Source organism: Myotis davidii, unplaced genomic scaffold (assembly GCF_000327345.1).
Source record: "Myotis davidii unplaced genomic scaffold, ASM32734v1 scaffold710, whole genome shotgun sequence".
NCBI classification, from domain to species: domain Eukaryota; kingdom Metazoa; phylum Chordata; class Mammalia; order Chiroptera; family Vespertilionidae; genus Myotis; species Myotis davidii.
Genome location: NW_006284328.1, coordinates 1,974,284 through 1,981,324, shown reverse-complemented (window position 1 = coordinate 1,981,324; position 7,041 = coordinate 1,974,284). Strand labels below are relative to the sequence as shown.

General features: G+C 48.9%; 1 protein-coding gene across 1 annotated transcript in view; it reads left to right on the top strand.

Annotated features, from left to right (window-relative positions):
• The window catches only part of NFASC (neurofascin), a 211,716-nt gene that overhangs the window by 50,114 nt on the left and 154,561 nt on the right, over positions 1 to 7,041 (top strand). The gene's annotated exons all lie outside the window — the stretch shown is intronic.

Below are 7,041 nucleotides of genomic sequence, written 5' to 3'. Positions count from 1 at the left end.
AGGAAGCAAGAGAGCCTGGCTGGGGCATGGTGGACACATGGGTGGCGACAAGGTAGGGGGTGTCCTCACTCCTTAGTCTGGGATCTTGAGGAGAGAGCAGTGTCAAAGTGTTAGGAGCCCTGCCTTTGGAGTTCAAGAGCCATAGATCGGAACCAAGCTTTCCCCCTTGACCTTGAATAGGTTATTTAACCTTTTTTATCTGAAACGTGGCGGTAATAGCAACTCATACATTGTACTGTGATGAGGACAACTGTGTAGCTCATGAGATGATACCCATCAACAGAGCACTTAGGCCAGTGCCCAATACCACGAGGGAGTCATGGTCATGTGACTTGGCATCATCACCATCACCACGTGATGGCTGAGTGTCTGCTCTGCCCAACACTATCCTGGATGTTATGGAAAATAAAGAGAATCTCACACATCAGCCCTTGTGCATGTCCTCTGACTAGAGAGAGAATTACACACAAAATAGAGAGCAATGCAAAACATCCGTATAAAATGGGAGGTTTAGACCATAGAGTGTTGGGGAGGCAGCCATAAAGGAAGATGACTTTAAAGGCCTTTTGAGGAGCTGAGGGTGGGATTAGGAAAAAGCTTGATATATATCCAAAATAACATTTCACTTTTTAGTATCTCCCCTCGCCTCTCCCCCAAAGTGAACACTTTAGAATAACTCAGGGCGGAGCAAGGAGGGAGGCCTCCGCCCGAGGGCCAGGCAGAAGTTCTGGGGGCCAGCAGTCCACTGGGGCCTCCTTCCAAAGACCAGAGGTCTCATGGCTACATGGAGGAGGACTCGTCCACCCTCCTCGCTCTCCCTGGACTCTGTGGGATGCTAGAAATATGTGTCAACCCACCGAAGGAGAAAGAATCGACCAAGACTGGTGCCAAAATATTCAGTTAATTCAAAAGAGCCTTTTGTTGGGTGATGAAGAAAGAGGCGGGGCTGGAGCCTCCTCTTCTGATCTGACATCACGGCCTGATGGGTTGGGCCTCCCATTCTCATCCACTCCCAGGTTCAAAGGTAATTAGCTTGTTCTAGAGCAGTGGTTCTCAACCTTCCTAATGCCGCGGCCCTTTCATACAGTTCCTCATGTCGTGGTGACCCCAACCATAAAATTATTTTCATTGCTACTTCATAACTGTAATGTTGCTACTGTTATGAATCGTCATGTAAATATCTGGTATGCAGGATGTATTTTCATTGTTACAAGTTGAACATAGAGCTGAAATAATGAAGTAATCATTAACATAAAAGAATAAAACATTTTAATAAAAACTAATATTTTTTCTTTGACATTAACTTACCAGACACTGAATAACTGCACAAATTAATAAGTGTAATGCAAATAAACCTATTTTTCTTGTTCTCCGAAAGCGAAATATTTCTTGTTGTGCACACCAAGCAAGTCAGTACAAGACTAATGACATGCCAGTCGGCTGCTAAAATATTTGCTGCTAATATTAGTGGAGAGAAATGGTGTGCCTAAGGCGCGTAAGGGAAATGAAGGCAACACGATTACAGTAATCAGTCATTAGCGAACGTTGTAGTTTGTTAATAATTATGTATCACAGGATATTGTAAAAAATGAAGTTACGAAATTTTTATTAAAACATTTCTTACATACCGTTATATTGGCTGGGCCACAAAAATATTCATTGAGGGCCGTATATGGCCCGTGGGCCGTGAGTTTGACATGCTTGTCTGGAGAATAGTGTCTGGTTCCACCTGAATGTCATCGCCTTACACAAAGCCTTCAGCCCGCTGGCCTTCCTGGCTTCGCCTGTGAAATGGCGATGACAGTCCCACTCCCTCTGAAGGGCATGTGCCAACAGGCTGGTCTCTCGTTCCACCTCCAGCTCTCGGCCTGAGTGTTGCCCACTTCCAGGTGGGCACCCTGGATGCCAAACACAGAATTCTGTCATTCTCCCAAGCACGTCTGGGCCCCGATTTGGAATTCGCCTTTAAGCCTGTGGCACATTTTGTCAGTATCCTCAGTGATGGGCAGGCTTTTCTTTCAGGGGATTTGTGTTTTGGAAGCAGGACAGTAGGTACATAGTCAAGCTGGATGGAGATACTGTGAGTTAAAACAAATGGAGCTGATCTCACTGGCTTCTAAACTGACTCAGAAGTCGGTTCCAAATAAAATGTCCAAAATATTTTGAACAAGAACTGCATCCTTAGAACACAGGTGGGAGGCGCTTATAATTTTAAGGACATCACTCAGTTAGATACATTAATTCGGATTTTTAAAAAGTGAATTTGCTACTTTATATTTACACCTCATGTTTTTTTTTAAAGTAATTAACCTATTCATTCCTGGTCATTCTCATGCATCTGTCTTAAGTGTGTGCATGTTTGTGCTATTTGTTTTCCTAAAAGTGTGGTCTACCCGGGTCATTATCCGCTATGAAAACATAAAATGTCCTATCTCAGTGGTTCTCAAAGCTCAAACCTAGATGGCTGGGCTCTTGCAGTTTCTGACTCGGTGAGTGTGGGATGGGGCTACCGCTCCGGGACCCCCCTGGCCTGGAGGAAAGGGGCTTTGGCGATCTATATTGACCCTTTTATTGAACATATCGGCAAAGGAAGCTCAGGGAGACATAACTCCCTCGCCAGGTGTTATATAACTACTTTAGTGACAAAGCTGCCCAGTCTAGTTGGAGCAAGAACTGCATCCGTAGAACACAGGTGGTAGGCGCTTATAGTTTTAGTCCAGTTAACTGGACTTTATCTTTCAGGATTTTACAGGACCTTCCTGATTTCAAATAACCTGTGCTTAAACCCCTTTAGTACCATTGTGTCATGATTTTTATATCACCATGGGAATAGCTCATGCTTGTCTTGCCTTTTAAAAATTTGTGATAAAATATATATGACCCCAAAATTACCATTTTAACCATTTTAAGGGCACAACCTGTGGCATTAAGTACAGTCACATCGCTGCGCACCCATCACCACCATCCATCTCCAGAACTTTGTCATCTTCCCCGACTGAAATTCTATGCCCACGAAACAATAACTCCTCACTGCCCCCTCCCCTGAGGCCCTGGTAAGCCCTGTTCTACTTCCTGTCTATGACTGTAACTGCTCCAGGTCCCTCGTGTAAGTGGAATCCCACAGATTGGTCCTTTTGTGAGTGGTTTACTTCACTTAACATAATATTGTTAAGGATCATCTGTGTGGTACCACGGGTCAGAATTTACTTTCTTTCCAAAGCTAGATAATATTCCATCGTATGAATTTACCACATATTGTTTGTCCATTCATCTGTTGATGGACACTTGGGCTGCTTCCAGCTTTTGGCTTTTGTGTGAATAATGCTGCTAAGAACATGGGTGTGTACACATCTGTTGAGTCCCTCCTTTCAATTCCTTTGGGTGAATACACAGAAGTGAGATTGCTGGATTGATTATATGGCGATTTTTTATTTTTTTTAGGAACCTAATTTACTTTTGATTCTGAACGTTTAAGGCTAGAAATATGGATCTTATGATGACCTTACGTCCCAATAAACCCTAAATAAGTTGGAAATATCATAATTGAAAATACATGTAATGCATCTAACCGACCAAATAATGTAGCTCTGGCTGGCTGGTTTCTACTGAGTACGCACTGCCTTCTCACCACCATAAAGTTGAAAAATCTTAAGTCGACCATGTCAGTCAAGTCAGGGCCTGGGGACTGCCTCTAGTGGGTAAACAGAGCCCCAGCAGCCCCTGCCTCCTACCCAGCTGGTGCTAGGTTGGGAGGCGCGTCAGCTGCCCTGGGGCCTGCAGATGGCCTTGGCTTTGCTCTCCTCTCTCCTTGGCTCTGTTCTGACTTCGCTGTCACCAGTCACCAGATTCGTCTCCTCTTTGTCTTTGGGCATTTATCTGACTTTCCGTCCATCCTGGCCTACTGCATTGCAGAATGAAGTCTGGAGCCAATGGGTCCAGCCCATTACACTGCACCTTCATTCTCTCTCTGGAGCATCACTGTGGGGCACAGGGGTGAGGGGACAGCGTGCCAGGGGTGCAGAGGGAAGACCTCACATGGAGTAGAGGTGAGAAATACATGCAGAATTAATGAAAGCAACAAGAAGGCTAGGATGATGTCAGGCTGGTTTCTAGGGCTGGCGATTCACAAGAAATAACCAACTACTTGGATTGGTTTTTACCACTACCCAGCGGCCCCTGGGGCTGCACCAGCTCCAGGGAATCGTGTGCTGTCCTGGACTTAGAGGGACCCACTGGGCAGCCTAGTGCCTTCTGCTGTTAAGTAGGTGCCAGCTTGAGGGTTGAGTATGTGTCTTCATGGGATCCGCCCCCCTTTGGAGGGATCTGGGGCAGCAACTCCCAGATGAGCAGCGTGTGGGGAACTGAAGGAGAAGAAAGAACAGGCTCCAGATTCGCCAGCTCGCCATTCCCGCCCTCAAACCCAGTGTCTCTTCAGCTGACTCGGGAGGATGGTGTGACTCTCCACAGCCAAATGTATGAGCATTTTAAGTTTAAGGGAAGCTAAGGCGACACTGCATTCTCTTCCTGGTTGATGTACAAATCCCTTCTATCCGTGAGGTTAAACCATGGCAGGCAGGTGTAGAATTCCCGGAAGGCAGTGTCCACCTCACTTTTTCACCTGTCTTCCCAGGGGCAGTTAGCTGAGGGGCTAGGCTACCTCATTTTTAATTTTAATTTTAAAGCCATAAGATGCCCATTATTGATGTCATCAGAAATTACTCCTCTGGCCCATGACGCAGGTGAACAGAGGGGAGAGTGCAGCAGGTGGTGGTTAATCCACAGAAACCCCGTTGGCTCAGAATAGCAACGTTTCTATTTATTTTGTGTCAGGAGATGAGGCCGCCTTTCTGTATAGAGTTTTATGGCTAATGATTCACCTTTATCCAAGCATTTTGGCACATAATAAATGCCTTGTCAGAGCCAGGGACTCTGTGCTTCTCTTCCTCCCGGCCGTTTTCCCCACGTAGGTAGGGCCCCTCCAAGGTGTATTATCCTTAGGTTGGAATAGAGGCATCTAAGAGGTGCCAGGTGCCAGGAACAATCAGGGAGGGCGAATGCCCGGGTGGTAACTGGTGATACCTCGCTGGCTGCTGGGAGCTGCCGTCAGGTCTTCCGAGTACACATGGGTGGAATCCGTTAGCATCAGTGCTTTTTGCTGATTGTAACCAGACCCGCCTTATCTCAGCATCACACTGCTGTTTAAAAAGCAGTTCCCCTCCGGCAGCTGCCTACCCTTTCCTGCTGCTCTGGGTGTAAAAACGAGAGCGAGTTTCTTGCTCAAGGCTGATCAGATGAGACAGCGAGGTCTTGGTGGGCTCCCTGTCTGAGGGCTGCCCTCCCACCTCTGCAGCAGAGCACCCAGGCAGATGTGGCCGACTCGCGGCGTTAGACCTGCGGGAAGGTACTCGGCTCTTCAGCTCCTCCGAGACGGAGGCCAGGAGACGGCTTCTTGGTACCATCCATCCCTCCTCCGTCCATTCATCCAGGTGGTGTTTGCTAAGCGTGGGCTTGTGCTGGCAGTGGGCCTGGGGCAGAGCTGTGAGACCCGGTGTGTGCCTTCTCAGGGCCTTGGTGTGCTTGAAACCACTGTCCCACCGAACATCTAGGCAGCAGCACAAGGCAGGCCGTAGGGCACCAGCCCCTCCTTGTATAGGTAACAAAGGGAATGGGTGAAACCCACGCTCTGACTCCTTAACTAGGCATGAAAAATTGGCAGGAGAGGATGAGCAGGGAAGCCTTTTAAGCCTCCCGAGGAAAGATACTTAAGAAAAACAGTATGTGCGTCTTTTCCAAGGGGGGTGTTAGAGGCAGTAACAGTGCAGCCCTCCCCTGGTGCTTACCCAGGAGTGGGCCAGTCGTGGGCCGGCCTTCTTGGGCAAGCACAGTAGGATGGGCACAGAAGGTATCACCTCAATCGAGAGTGAAAGGAAAGAAATTTGGGTCTCCATCGAAGCAGCTAGACACCAGGTGCCTGAAGTCATCTTGGGGGGTAGATTGTACGGTTCTCCTCTCTGAGGGGATCCTAGAGCACTTGGCACCTTGGCCTGGAGTCCCCAGAGTGCAGAGGTCATGTGCTCCGCCTTGTTAGAGATTCAACACGAGAGAACAGAGTGAGGAAGGGGCGGGCCAAGGGGAGGATACGGCACTGATCTGGCCGCCACTTGGTATCAAGCCCAACCCATGGCATGGGCTTGTAGGGCTGTAGGAAGTGGCTGCTCCTCAGGACAGGCAGTCAGGAGAGGAAGGGCTGCCCTCTCCCGTTAGTCAAAGGTCCGTCCCACTGGGCATTAATGCCCTGCCGTTCTGGGCTTGCTCTGTCTCACCCCTCAGTGTCCATTGGAATTCCCAGCGCTGGAAGCAGGAGGTACAGGAAGCAGGGTCGGTCTGGGCACTATCGGGGGGCACCTTGTGAAGTGGGTGGCTCTCACAGGGCTGGTCACTACGGCAGTGTCTGGGGCCGGGAGAAAAGGCCACAGGCCCAGAGACGGTTGTGGCTGAGAGGCACTTGACCTCACATCTGCATCCACTGCAGTGGGCAGGAGGCAAGATAGCGTTTCTTGTAATATCTGCAAGCGTGTGGGGCTGGGCGGGGTGGGGGTCAGGAAGCACCATGGGTTCTCTATGGGGGTGGAGATGAAGGGGAAAGATGCCCAGGTGAGCAATAGCGGCTGCCACTAGTCTGCTGCGGCCAAACCTCTGGCCAAACGATCCTAGTCTACGAAGAAACCATTCTCTTCTTTGGCCCTGGCCTCCGTGGAGCCCTGCCCCTGTCCCAGGCCAGGGGACACATTCTGTGGGCTCCTCCGTTAATACTGAGCGCCAAGGTGTGCCTTGTATTGGTGTCGACATGCGATGCTTTTATAAACGAGCCCCGTGGCAAGCAATATATAAGCATAATGGGATGGCTCGGGGTCGGCAAAATGGACACGTGTTGAGTAAGCGCGCATTCTCTGACACTGACTACACATTTGAACGTGGCTTTTGCTGGGTGACCCTTGCCCTTTGCCCTCTTGAGTAGTTAACCCCTTCCTTCCTTGTACT